A 13,284-nucleotide genomic window follows, 5' to 3' on the forward strand; every position below is an offset into this window, starting at 1 on the left:
GCAGGGGTGAAAAAAATTAAAAAGGCACCTTCTGTAGGACACAGGGCCTTTCTGTAAATGTATGCCAAGTATACTTTAATGTGTGTGTATGATTTTATTTATTTATTTCTCAGAATACTCTTTGTAAATATGATTTTTTTTAATTGGGCTTTTTTTTATTGGGCCTAATCTGAAGCTTCCATTCCATTGAGTAAGAAACGTAGAGCAAGAAAATTGAACAAAAAAAATGAAGAGATAAAAATTAAGACATATAGGCAGTTTTTGTCTTTTTTTCTTTGGTTACTTTTTGTAGTGAAAGTTAAAAGGAGCTTTTATTTTGAGGCAAGATCTTTGTATTAGTCCGTAGAGCTGCTTTACTTTTGTCAAGAGCAGTAAATGACAGTGAAAAGACTCAGGTCTGTGAGTGACTTATAAATAGGCTTGTTGGGAGTTGATCTTTCGCTTACGGCCATACCACCCTGAGAACGCCCGATCTCGTCTGATCTCGGAAGCTAAGCAGGGTCGGGCCTGGTTAGTACTTGGATGGGAGACCGCCTGGGAATACCAGGTGCTGTAAGCTTTTCCATCTTTCCTTTATTTTTTACTCCGTTCAGTCCATGATGTCACAAATTTTTACAAGGCTACACTGTGTTTACTCTTCATATAAAACACTTACAGTAAACCATATACAGATTAAATACTCACTTAAAAGTTATTTCATTTTTCTGAAGTAGGATATTGTTTCTTCATGCTAATAAATAAAGAAAAAATGCATTATTTTTTATTTTCTTAACATAGGTACAGGGCGACTGACTCCTGTTCCTGGGGCTCTACCACGCTAAAGATTTCAGATTTAACACACCTGAGTCTAGAATGTTCACGTGATCCTGAAGGTCTTAATTACCTGGATCAAGTGTGCCGCGGACTCAGGCTGTTTGGATGGCAGGGGTGAAAAAAATTAAAAAGGCACCTTCTGTAGGACACAGGGCCTTTCTGTAAATGTATGCCAAGTATACTTTAATGTGTGTGTATGATTTTATTTATTTATTTCTCAGAATACTCTTTGTAAATATGATTTTTTTTAATTGGGCTTTTTTTTTATTGGGCCTAATCTGAAGCTTCCATTCCATTGAGTAAGAAACGTAGAGCAAGAAAATTGAACAAAAAAAATGAAGAGATAAAAATTAAGACATATAGGCAGTTTTTGTCTTTTTTTCTTTGGTTACTTTTTGTAGTGAAAGTTAAAAGGAGCTTTTATTTTGAGGCAAGATCTTTGTATTAGTCCGTAGAGCTGCTTTACTTTTGTCAAGAGCAGTAAATGACAGTGAAAAGACTCAGGTCTGTGAGTGACTTATAAATAGGCTTGTTGGGAGTTGATCTTTCGCTTACGGCCATACCACCCTGAGAACGCCCGATCTCGTCTGATCTCGGAAGCTAAGCAGGGTCGGGCCTGGTTAGTACTTGGATGGGAGACCGCCTGGGAATACCAGGTGCTGTAAGCTTTTCCATCTTTCCTTTATTTTTTACTCCGTTCAGTCCATGATGTCACAAATTTTTAAAAGGCTACACTGTGTTTACTCTTCATATAAAACACTTACAGTAAACCATATACAGATTAAATACTCACTTAAAAGTTATTTCATTTTTCTGAAGGAGGATATTGTTTCTTCATGCTAATAAATAAAGAAAAAATGCATTATTTTTTATTTTCTTAACATAGGTACAGGGCGACTGACTCCTGTTCCTGGGGCTCTACCACGCTAAAGATTTCAGATTTAACACACCTGAGTCTAGAATGTTCACGTGATCCTGAAGGTCTTAATTACCTGGATCAAGTGTGCCGCGGACTCAGGCTGTTTGGATGGCAGGGGTGAAAAAAATTAAAAAGGCACCTTCTGTAGGACACAGGGCCTTTCTGTAAATGTATGCCAAGTATACTTTAATGTGTGTGTATGATTTTATTTATTTATTTCTCAGAATATTCTTTGTAAATATGATTTTTTTTTTAATTGGGCTTTTTTTTATTGGGCCTAATCTGAAGCTTCCATTCCATTGAGTAAGAAACGTAAAGCAAGAAAATTGAACAAAAAAATGAAGAGATAAAAATTAAGACATATAGGGAGTTTTTGTCTTTTTTTCTTTGGTTACTTTTTGTAGTGAAAGTTAAAAGGAGCTTTTATTTTGAGGCAAGATCTTTGTATTAGTCCGTAGAGCTGCTTTACTTTTGTCAAGAGCAGTAAATGACAGTGAAAAGACTCAGGTCTGTGAGTGACTTATGAATAGGCTTGTTGGGAGTTGATCTTTCGCTTACGGCCATACCACCCTGAGAACGCCCGATCTCGTCTGATCTCGGAAGCTAAGCAGGGTCGGGCCTGGTTAGTACTTGGATGGGAGACCGCCTGGGAATACCAGGTGCTGTAAGCTTTTCCATCTTTCCTTTATTTTTTACTCCGTTCAGTCCATGATGTCACAATTTTTTACAAGGCTACACTGTGTTTACTCTTCATATAAAACACTTACAGTAAACCATATACAGATTAAATACTCACTTAAAAGTTCTTTCATTTTTCTGAAGGAGGATATTGTTTCTTCATGCTAATAAATAAAGAAAAAATGCATTATTTTTTATTTTCTTAACATAGGTACAGGGCGACTGACTCCTGTTCCTGGGGCTCTACCACGCTAAAGATTTCAGATTTAACACACCTGAGTCTAGAATGTTCACGTGATCCTGAAGGTCTTAATTACCTGGATCAAGTGTGCCGCGGACTCAGGCTGTTTGGATGGCAGGGGTGAAAAAATTTAAAAAGGCACCTTCTGTAGGACACAGGGCCTTTCTGTAAATGTATGCCAAGTATACTTTAATGTGTGTGTATGATTTTATTTATTTATTTCTCAGAATATTCTTTGTAAATATGATTTTTTTTTTAATTGGGCTTTTTTTTATTGGGCCTAATCTGAAGCTTCCATTCCATTGAGTAAGAAACGTAAAGCAAGAAAATTGAACAAAAAAATGAAGAGATAAAAATTAAGACATATAGGGAGTTTTTGTCTTTTTTTCTTTGGTTACTTTTTGTAGTGAAAGTTAAAAGGAGCTTTTATTTTGAGGCAAGATCTTTGTATTAGTCCGTAGAGCTGCTTTACTTTTGTCAAGAGCAGTAAATGACAGTGAAAAGACTCAGGTCTGTGAGTGACTTATAAATAGGCTTGTTGGGAGTTGATCTTTCGCTTACGGCGATACCACCCTGAGAACGCCCGATCTCGTCTGATCTCGGAAGCTAAGCAGGGTCGGGCCTGGTTAGTACTTGGATGGGAGACCGCCTGGGAATACCAGGTGCTGTAAGCTTTTCCATCTTTCCTTTATTTTTTACTCCGTTCAGTCCATGATGTCACAAATTTTTACAAGGCTACACTGTGTTTACTCTTCATATAAAACACTTACAGTAAACCATATACAGATTAAATACTCACTTAAAAGTTCTTTCATTTTTCTGAAGGAGGATATTGTTTCTTCATGCTAATAAATAAAGAAAAAATGCATTATTTTTTTATTTTCTTAACATAGGTACAGGGCGACTGACTCCTGTTCCTGGGGCTCTACCACGCTAAAGATTTCAGATTTAACACACCTGAGTCTAGAATGTTCACGTGATCCTGAAGGTCTTAATTACCTGGATCAAGTGTGCCGCGGACTCAGGCTGTTTGGATGGCAGGGGTGAAAAAATTTAAAAAGGCACCTTCTGTAGGACACAGGGCCTTTCTGTAAATGTATGCCAAGTATACTTTAATGTGTGTGTATGATTTTATTTATTTATTTCTCAGAATATTCTTTGTAAATATGATTTTTTTTTTAATTGGGCTTTTTTTTATTGGGCCTAATCTGAAGCTTCCATTCCATTGAGTAAGAAACGTAAAGCAAGAAAATTGAACAAAAAAATGAAGAGATAAAAATTAAGACATATAGGGAGTTTTTGTCTTTTTTTCTTTGGTTACTTTTTGTAGTGAAAGTTAAAAGGAGCTTTTATTTTGAGGCAAGATCTTTGTATTAGTCCGTAGAGCTGCTTTACTTTTGTCAAGAGCAGTAAATGACAGTGAAAAGACTCAGGTCTGTGAGTGACTTATAAATAGGCTTGTTGGGAGTTGATCTTTCGCTTACGGCCATACCACCCTGAGAACGCCCGATCTCGTCTGATCTCGGAAGCTAAGCAGGGTCGGGCCTGGTTAGTACTTGGATGGGAGACCGCCTGGGAATACCAGGTGCTGTAAGCTTTTCCATCTTTCCTTTATTTTTTACTCCGTTCAGTCCATGATGTCACAATTTTTTACAAGGCTACACTGTGTTTACTCTTCATATAAAACACTTACAGTAAACCATATACAGATTAAATACTCACTTAAAAGTTCTTTCATTTTTCTGAAGGAGGATATTGTTTCTTCATGCTAATAAATAAAGAAAAATGCATTATTTTTTATTTTCTTAACATAGGTACAGGGCGACTGACTCCTGTTCCTGGGGCTCTACCACGCTAAAGATTTCAGATTTAACACACCTGAGTCTAGAATGTTCACGTGATCCTGAAGGTCTTAATTACCTGGATCAAGTGTGCCGCGGACTCAGGCTGTTTGGATGGCAGGGGTGAAAAAATTTAAAAAGGCACCTTCTGTAGGACACAGGGCCTTTCTGTAAATGTATGCCAAGTATACTTTAATGTGTGTGTATGATTTTATTTATTTATTTCTCAGAATATTCTTTGTAAATATGATTTTTTTTAATTGGGCTTTTTTTATTGGGCCTAATCTGAAGCTTCCATTCCATTGAGTAAGAAACGTAGAGCAAGAAAATTGAACAAAAAAAAATGAAGAGATAAAAATTAAGACATATAGGGAGTTTTTGTCTTTTTTTCTTTGGTTACTTTTTGTAGTGAAAGTTAAAAGGAGCTTTTATTTTGAGGCAAGATCTTTGTATTAGTCCGTAGAGCTGCTTTACTTTTGTCAAGAGCAGTAAATGACAGTAAAAAGACTCAGGTCTGTGAGTGACTTATAAATAGGCTTGTTGGGAGTTGATCTTTCGCTTACGGCCATACCACCCTGAGAACGCCCGATCTCGTCTGATCTCGGAAGCTAAGCAGGGTCGGGCCTGGTTAGTACTTGGATGGGAGACCGCCTGGGAATACCAGGTGCTGTAAGCTTTTCCATCTTTCCTTTATTTTTTACTCCGTTCAGTCCATGATGTCACAATTTTTTACAAGGCTACACTGTGTTTACTCTTCATATAAAACACTTACAGTAAACCATATACAGATTAAATACTCACTTAAAAGTTCTTTCATTTTTCTGAAGCAGGATATTGTTTCTTCATGCTAATAAATAAAGAAAAAAATGCATTATTTTTTATTTTCTTAACGTATAGGTACAGGGCGGCTCACTCCTGTTCCTGGGGCTCTACCACGCTAAAGATTTCAGATTTAACAAACCTGAGTCTAGAATGTTCACGTGATCCTGAAGGTCTTAATTACCTGGATCAAGTGTGCCGCGGACTCAGGCTGTTTGGATGGCAGGGGTGAAAAAAATTAAAAAGGCACCTTCTGTAGGACACAGGGCCTTTCTGTAAATGTATGCCAAGTATACTTTAATGTGTGTGTATGATTTTATTTATTTATTTCTCAGAATATTCTTTGTAAATATGATTTTTTTTTAATTGGGCTTTTTTTTTATTGGGCCTAATCTGAAGCTTCCATTCCATTGAGTAAGAAACGTAGAGCAAGAAAATTGAACAAAAAAAATGAAGAGATAAAAATTAAGACATATAGGGAGTTTTTGTCTTTTTTTCTTTGGTTACTTTTTGTAGTGAAAGTTAAAAGGAGCTTTTATTTTGAGGCAAGATCTTTGTATTAGTCCGTAGAGCTGCTTTACTTTTGTCAAGAGCAGTAAATGACAGTGAAAAGACTCAGGTCTGTGAGTGACTTATAAATAGGCTTGTTGGGAGTTGATGTTTCGCTTACGACTATACCACCCTGAGAACGCCCGATCTCGTCTGATCTCGGAAGCTAAGCAGGGTCGGGCCTGGTTAGTACTTGGATGGGAGACCGCCTGGGAATACCAGGTGCTGTAAGCTTTTCCATCTTTCCTTTATTTTTTACTCCGTTCAGTCCATGATGTCACAAATTTTTACAAGGCTACACTGTGTTTACTCTTCATATAAAACACTTACAGTAAACCATATACAGATTAAATACTCACTTAAAAGTTCTTTCATTTTTTTGAAGGAGGATATTGTTTCTTCATGCTAATAAATAAAGAAAAAATGCATTATTTTTTATTTTCTTAACATAGGTACAGGGCGACTGACTCCTGTTCATGGGGCTCTACCACGCTAAAGATTTCAGATTTAACACACCTAAGTCTAGAATGTTCACGTGTATCCTGAAGGTCTTAATTACCTGGATCAAGTGTGCCGCGGACTCAGGCTGTTTGGATGGCAGGGGTGAAAAAAATTAAAAAGGCACCTTGGGCCTTTCTGTAAATGTATGCCAAGTATACTTTAATGTGTGTGTATGATTTTATTTATTTATTTCTCAGAATATTCTTTGTAAATATGATTTTTTTTTTAATTGGGCTTTTTTTTTTTACTGGGCCTAATCTGAAGCTTCCATTCCATTGAGTAAGAAACGTAGAGCAAGAAAATTGAAAAAAAAAAATGAAGAGATAAAAATTAAGACATATAGGGAGTTTTTGTCTTTTTTTCTTTGGTTACTTTTTGTAGTGAAAGTTAAAAGGAGCTTTTATTTTGAGGCAAGATCTTTGTATTAGTCCGTAGAGCTGCTTTACTTTTGTCAAGAGCAGTAAATGACAGTGAAAAGACTCAGGTCTGTGAGTGACTTATAAATAGGCTTGTTGGGAGTTGATCTTTCGCTTACGGCCATACCACCCTGAGAACGCCCGATCTCGTCTGATCTCGGAAGCTAAGCAGGGTCGGGCCTGGTTAGTACTTGTATGGGAGACCGCCTGGGAATACCAGGTGCTGTAAGCTTTTCCATCTTTCCTTTATTTTTTACTCCGTTCAGTCCATGATGTCACAATTTTTTACAAGGCTACACTGTGTTTACTCTTCATATAAAACACTTACAGTAAATCATATACAGATTAAATACTCACTTAAAAGTTCTTTCATTTTTCTGAAGGAGGATATTGTTTCTTCATGCTAATAAATAAAGAAAAAAATGCATTCTTTTTTATTTTCTTAACGTATAGGTACAGGGCGACTGACTCCTGTTCCTGGGGCTCTACCACGCTAAAGATTTCAGATTTAACACACCTGAGTCTAGAATGTTCACGTGATCCTGAAGGTCTTAATTACCTGGATCAAGTGTGCCTCGGACTCAGGCTGTTTGGATGGCAGGGGTGAAAAAAATTAAAAAGGCACCTTCTGTAGGACACAGGGCCTTTCTGTAAATGTATGCCAAGTATACTTTAATGTGTGTGTATGATTTTATTTATTTATTTCTCAGAATATTCTTTGTAAATATGATTTTTTTTTAATTGGGCTTTTTTTATTGGGCCTAATCTGAAGCTTCCATTCCATTGAGTAAGAAACGTAGAGCAAGAAAATTGAAAAAAAAAAAAATGAAGAGATAAAAATTAAGACATACAGGGAGTTTTTGTCTTTTTTTCTTTGGTTACTTTTTGTAGTGAAAGTTAAAAGGAGCTTTTATTTTGAGGCAAGATCTTTGTATTAGTCCGTAGAGCTGCTTTACTTTTGTCAAGAGCAGTAAATGACAGTGAAAAGACTCAGGTCTGTGAGTGACTTATAAATAGGCTTGTTGGGAGTTGATCTTTCGCTTACGGCCATACCACCCTGAGAACGCCCGATCTCGTCTGATCTCGGAAGCTAAGCAGGGTCGGGCCTGGTTAGTACTTGGATGGGAGACCGCCTGGGAATACCAGGTGCTGTAAGCTTTTCCATCTTTCCTTTATTTTTTACTCCGTTCAGTCCATGATGTCACAAATTTTTACAAGGCTACACTGTGTTTACTCTTCATATAAAACACTTACAGTAAACCATATACAGATTAAGTACTCACTTAAAAGTTCTTTCATTTTTCTGAAGGAGGATATTGTTTCTTCATGCTAATAAATAAAGAAAAAATGCATTATTTTTTATTTTCTTAACATAGGTACAGGGCGACTGACTTCTGTTCCTGGGGCTCTACCACGCTAAAGATTTCAGATTTAACACACCTGAGTCTAGAATGTTCACGTGATCCTGAAGGTCTTAATTACCTGGATCAAGTGTGCCGCGGACTCAGGCTGTTTGGATGGCAGGGGTGAAAAAAATTAAAAAGGCACGTTCTGTAGGACACAGGGCCTTTCTGTAAATGTATGCCAAGTATACTTTAATGTGTGTGTATGATTTTATTTATTTATTTCTCAGAATATTCTTTGTAAATATGATTTTTTTTTTAATTGGGCTTTTTTTTTTACTGGGCCTAATCTGAAGCTTCCATTCCATTGAGTAAGAAACGTAGAGCAAGAAAATTGAAAAAAAAAATGAAGAGATAAAAATTAAGACATATAGGGAGTTTTTGTCTTTTTTTCTTTGGTTACTTTTTGTAGTGAAAGTTAAAAGGAGCTTTTATTTTGAGGCAAGATCTTTGTATTAGTCCGTAGAGCTGCTTTACTTTTGTCAAGAGCAGTAAATGACAGTGAAAAGACTCAGGTCTGTGAGTGACTTATAAATAGGCTTGTTGGGAGTTGATCTTTCGCTTACGGCCATACCATCCTGAGAACGCCCGATCTCGTCTGATCTCGGAAGCTACGCAGGGTCGGGCCTGGTTAGTACTTGGATGGGAGACCGCCTGGGAATACCAGGTGCTGTAAACTTTTCCATCTTTCCTTTATTTTTTACTCCGTTCAGTCCATGATGTCACAAATTTTTACAAGGCTACACTGTGTTTACTCTTCATATAAAACACTTACAGTAAACCATATACAGATTAAGTACTCACTTAAAAGTTCTTTCATTTTTCTGAAGGAGGATATTGTTTCTTCATGCTAATAAATAAAGAACAAAATGCATTATTTTTTATTTTCTTAACATAGGTACAGGGCGACTGACTTCTGTTCCTGGGGCTCTACCACGCTAAAGATTTCAGATTTAACACACCTGAGTCTAGAATGTTCACGTGATCCTGAAGGTCTTAATTACCTGGATCAAGTGTGCCGCGGACTCAGGCTGTTTGGATGGCAGGGGTGAAAAAAATTAAAAAGGCACCTTCTGTAGGACACAGGGCCTTTCTGTAAATGTATGCCAAGTATACTTTAATGTGTGTGTGTATGATTTTATTTATTTATTTCTCAGAATATTCTTTGTAAATATGATTTTTTTTTTAATTGGGCTTTTTTTTATTGGGCCTAATCTGAAGCTTCCATTCCATTGAGTAAGAAACGTAAAGCAAGAAAATTGAACAAAAAAATGAAGAGATAAAAATTAAGACATATAGGGAGTTTTTGTCTTTTTTTCTTTGGTTACTTTTTGTAGTGAAAGTTAAAAGGAGCTTTTATTTTGAGGCAAGATCTTTGTATTAGTCCGTAGAGCTGCTTTACTTTTGTCAAGAGCAGTAAATGACAGTGAAAAGACTCAGGTCTGTGAGTGACTTATAAATAGGCTTGTTGGGAGCTGATCTTTCGCTTACGGCCATACCACCCTGAGAACGCCCGATCTCGTCTGATCTCGGAAGCTAAGCAGGGTTGGGCCTGGTTAGTACTTGGATGGGAGACCGCCTGGGAATACCAGGTGCTGTAAGCTTTTCCATCTTTCCTTTATTTTTTACTCCGTTCAGTCCATGATGTCACAATTTTTTACAAGGCTACACTGTGTTTACTCTTCATATAAAACACTTACAGTAAACCATATACAGATTAAATACTCACTTAAAAGTTCTTTCATTTTTCTGAAGGAGGATATTGTTTCTTCATGCTAATAAATAAAGAAAAAATGCATTATTTTTTATTTTCTTAACATAGGTACAGGGCGACTGACTCCTGTTCCTGGGGCTCTACCACGCTAAAGATTTCAGATTTAACACACCTGAGTCTAGAATGTTCACGTGATCCTGAAGGTCTTAATTACCTGGATCAAGTGTGCCGCGGACTCAGGCTGTTTGGATGGCAGGGGTGAAAAAATTTAAAAAGGCACCTTCTGTAGGACACAGGGCCTTTCTGTAAATGTATGCCAAGTATACTTTAATGTGTGTGTATGATTTTATTTATTTATTTCTCAGAATATTCTTTGTAAATATGATTTTTTTTTTAATTGGGCTTTTTTTTATTGGGCCTAATCTGAAGCTTCCATTCCATTGAGTAAGAAACGTAAAGCAAGAAAATTGAACAAAAAAATGAAGAGATAAAAATTAAGACATATAGGGAGTTTTTGTCTTTTTTTCTTTGGTTACTTTTTGTAGTGAAAGTTAAAAGGAGCTTTTATTTTGAGGCAAGATCTTTGTATTAGTCCGTAGAGCTGCTTTACTTTTGTCAAGAGCAGTAAATGACAGTGAAAAGACTCAGGTCTGTGAGTGACTTATAAATAGGCTTGTTGGGAGTTGATCTTTCGCTTACGGCCATACCACCCTGAGAAAGCCCGATCTCGTCTGATCTCGGAAGCTAAGCAGGGTCGGGCCTGGTTAGTACTTGGATGGGAGACCGCCTGGGAATACCAGGTGCTGTAAGCTTTTCCATCTTTCCTTTATTTTTTACTCCGTTCAGTCCATGATGTCACAATTTTTTACAAGGCTACACTGTGTTTACTCTTCATATAAAACACTTACAGTAAACCATATACAGATTAAATACTCACTTAAAAGTTATTTCATTTTTCTGAAGGAGGATATTGTTTCTTCATGCTAATAAATAAAGAAAAAAAATGCATTATTTTTTATTTTCTTAACGTATAGGTACAGGGCGGCTCACTCCTGTTCCTGGGGCTCTACCACACTAAAGATTTCAGATTTAACACACCTGAGTCTAGAATGTTCACGTGATCCTGAAGGTCTTAATTACCTAGATTAAGTGTGCCGCGGACTCAGGCTGTTTGGATGGCAGGGGTGAAAAAAATTAAAAAGGCACCTTCTGTAGGACACAGGGCCTTTCTGTAAATGTATGCCAAGTATACTTTAATGTGTGTGTATGATTTTATTTATTTATTTCTCAGAATATTCTTTGTAAATATGATTTTTTTTAATTGGGCTTTTTTTTATTGGGCATAATCTGAAGCTTCCATTCTATTGAGTAAGAAACGTAGAGCAAGAAAATTGAAAAAAAAAAATGAAGAGATAAAAATTAAGACATATAGGGAGTTTTTGTCTTTTTTTCTTTGGTTACTTTTTGTAGTGAAAGTTAAAAGGAGCTTTTATTTTGAGGCAAGATCTTTGTATTAGTCCGTAGAGCTGCTTTACTTTTGTCAAGAGCAGTAAATGACAGTGAAAAGACTCAGGTCTGTGAGTGACTTATAAATAGGCTTGTTGGGAGTTGATCTTTCGCTTACGGCCATACCACCCTGAGAACGCCCGATCTCGTCTGATCTCGGAAGCTAAGCAGGGTCGGGCCTGGTTAGTACTTGGATGGGAGACCGCCTGGGAATACCAGGTGCTGTAAGCTTTTCCATCTTTCCTTTATTTTTTACTCCGTTCAGTCCATGATGTCACAAATTTTTACAAGGCTACACTGTGTTTACTCTTCATATAAAACACTTACAGTAAACCATATACAGATTAAGTACTCACTTAAAAGTTCTTTCATTTTTCTGAAGGAGGATATTGTTTCTTCATGCTAATAAATAAAGAAAAAATGCATTATTTTTTATTTTCTTAACATAGGTACAGGGCGACTGACTTCTGTTCCTGGGGCTCTACCACGCTAAAGATTTCAGATTTAACACACCTGAGTCTAGAATGTTCACGTGATCCTGAAGGTCTTAATTACCTGGATCAAGTGTGCCGCGGACGCAGGCTGTTTGGATGGCAGGGGTGAAAAAAATTAAAAAGGCACGTTCTGTAGGACACAGGGCCTTTCTGTAAATGTATGCCAAGTATACTTTAATGTGTGTGTATGATTTTATTTATTTATTTCTCAGAATATTCTTTGTAAATATGATTTTTTTTTTAATTGGGCTTTTTTTTTTACTGGGCCTAATCTGAAGCTTCCATTCCATTGAGTAAGAAACGTAGAGCAAGAAAATTGAACAAAAAAAATGAAGAGATAAAAATTAAGACATATAGGGAGTTTTTGTCTTTTTTTCTTTGGTTACTTTTTGTAGTGAAAGTTAAAAGGAGCTTTTATTTTGAGGCAAGATCTTTGTATTAGTCCGTAGAGCTGCTTTACTTTTGTCAAGAGCAGTAAATGACAGTGAAAAGACTCAGGTCTGTGAGTGACTTATAAATAGGCTTGTTGGGAATTGATCTTTCGCTTACGGCCATACCACCCTGAGAACGCCCGATCTCGTCTGATCTCGGAAGCTAAGCAGGGTCGGGCCTGGTTAGTACTTGGATGGGAGACCGCCTGGGAATACCAGGTGCTGTAAGCTTTTCCATCTTTCCTTTATTTTTTACTCCGTTCAGTCCATGATGTCACAATTTTTTACAAGGCTACACTGTGTTTACTCTTCATATAAAACACTTACAGTAAACCATATACAGATTAAATACTCACTTAAAAGTTCTTTCATTTTTCTGAAGGAGGATATTGTTTCTTCATGCTAATAAATAAAGAAAAAATGCATTATTTTTTATTTTCTTAACATAGGTACAGGGCGACTGACTCCTGTTCCTGGGGATCTACCACGCTAAAGATTTCAGATTTAACACACCTGAGTCTAGAATGTTCACGTGATCCTGAAGGTCTTAATTACCTGGATCAAGTGTGCCGCGGACTCAGGCTGTTTGGATGGCAGGGGTGAAAAAAATTAAAAAGGCACCTTCTGTAGGACACAGGGCCTTTCTGTAAATGTATGCCAAGTATACTTTAATGTGTGTGTATGATTTTATTTATTTATTTCTCAGAATATTCTTTGTAAATATGATTTTTTTTTTAATTGGGCTTTTTTTTATTGGGCCTAATCTGAAGCTTCCATTCCATTGAGTAAGAAACGTAAAGCAAGAAAATTGAACAAAAAAATGAAGAGATAAAAATTAAGACATATAGGGAGTTTTTGTCTTTTTTTCTTTGGTTACTTTTTGTAGTGAAAGTTAAAAGGAGCTTTTATTTTGAGGCAAGATCTTTGTATTAGTCCGTAGAGCTGCTTTACTTTTGTCA

At 36.6% G+C, this 13,284-nt stretch overlaps 14 non-coding genes across 14 annotated transcripts; all 14 read left to right on the top strand.

Annotated features, from left to right (window-relative positions):
• Positions 1–440: 440 nt before the first annotated feature.
• On the top strand, positions 441–559 carry LOC125784130 (5S ribosomal RNA). The gene has a single exon (XR_007426851.1). It is a non-coding gene; the product is annotated as a 5S ribosomal RNA (ribosomal RNA).
• Positions 560–1,362: 803 nt separating this feature from the next.
• On the top strand, positions 1,363–1,481 carry LOC125784131 (5S ribosomal RNA). Its single transcript, XR_007426852.1, has one exon. It is a non-coding gene; the product is annotated as a 5S ribosomal RNA (ribosomal RNA).
• Positions 1,482–2,284: 803 nt separating this feature from the next.
• LOC125784133 (5S ribosomal RNA) lies at positions 2,285–2,403 on the top strand. Its single transcript, XR_007426854.1, has one exon. It is a non-coding gene; the product is annotated as a 5S ribosomal RNA (ribosomal RNA).
• Positions 2,404–3,206: 803 nt separating this feature from the next.
• LOC125783003 (5S ribosomal RNA) lies at positions 3,207–3,325 on the top strand. The gene has a single exon (XR_007425739.1). It is a non-coding gene; the product is annotated as a 5S ribosomal RNA (ribosomal RNA).
• An 804-nt stretch (positions 3,326–4,129) lies between these two features.
• On the top strand, positions 4,130–4,248 carry LOC125784134 (5S ribosomal RNA). The gene has a single exon (XR_007426855.1). It is a non-coding gene; the product is annotated as a 5S ribosomal RNA (ribosomal RNA).
• Positions 4,249–5,049: 801 nt separating this feature from the next.
• LOC125784135 (5S ribosomal RNA) lies at positions 5,050–5,168 on the top strand. The gene has a single exon (XR_007426856.1). It is a non-coding gene; the product is annotated as a 5S ribosomal RNA (ribosomal RNA).
• Positions 5,169–5,975: 807 nt separating this feature from the next.
• LOC125783218 (5S ribosomal RNA) lies at positions 5,976–6,094 on the top strand. Its single transcript, XR_007425952.1, has one exon. It is a non-coding gene; the product is annotated as a 5S ribosomal RNA (ribosomal RNA).
• A 796-nt stretch (positions 6,095–6,890) lies between these two features.
• On the top strand, positions 6,891–7,009 carry LOC125783022 (5S ribosomal RNA). Its single transcript, XR_007425758.1, has one exon. It is a non-coding gene; the product is annotated as a 5S ribosomal RNA (ribosomal RNA).
• Positions 7,010–7,816: 807 nt separating this feature from the next.
• LOC125784136 (5S ribosomal RNA) lies at positions 7,817–7,935 on the top strand. Its single transcript, XR_007426857.1, has one exon. It is a non-coding gene; the product is annotated as a 5S ribosomal RNA (ribosomal RNA).
• An 805-nt stretch (positions 7,936–8,740) lies between these two features.
• On the top strand, positions 8,741–8,859 carry LOC125783265 (5S ribosomal RNA). The gene has a single exon (XR_007425999.1). It is a non-coding gene; the product is annotated as a 5S ribosomal RNA (ribosomal RNA).
• Positions 8,860–9,665: 806 nt separating this feature from the next.
• Positions 9,666–9,784, top strand: LOC125784272 (5S ribosomal RNA). The gene has a single exon (XR_007426992.1). It is a non-coding gene; the product is annotated as a 5S ribosomal RNA (ribosomal RNA).
• Positions 9,785–10,587: 803 nt separating this feature from the next.
• Positions 10,588–10,706, top strand: LOC125783111 (5S ribosomal RNA). The gene has a single exon (XR_007425845.1). It is a non-coding gene; the product is annotated as a 5S ribosomal RNA (ribosomal RNA).
• An 806-nt stretch (positions 10,707–11,512) lies between these two features.
• On the top strand, positions 11,513–11,631 carry LOC125784137 (5S ribosomal RNA). The gene has a single exon (XR_007426858.1). It is a non-coding gene; the product is annotated as a 5S ribosomal RNA (ribosomal RNA).
• Positions 11,632–12,437: 806 nt separating this feature from the next.
• On the top strand, positions 12,438–12,556 carry LOC125784138 (5S ribosomal RNA). Its single transcript, XR_007426859.1, has one exon. It is a non-coding gene; the product is annotated as a 5S ribosomal RNA (ribosomal RNA).
• The last annotated feature ends 728 nt before the right edge of the window (positions 12,557–13,284 follow it).

Source organism: Astyanax mexicanus, chromosome 18 (assembly GCF_023375975.1).
Source record: "Astyanax mexicanus isolate ESR-SI-001 chromosome 18, AstMex3_surface, whole genome shotgun sequence".
NCBI lineage: Eukaryota > Metazoa > Chordata > Actinopteri > Characiformes > Acestrorhamphidae > Astyanax > Astyanax mexicanus.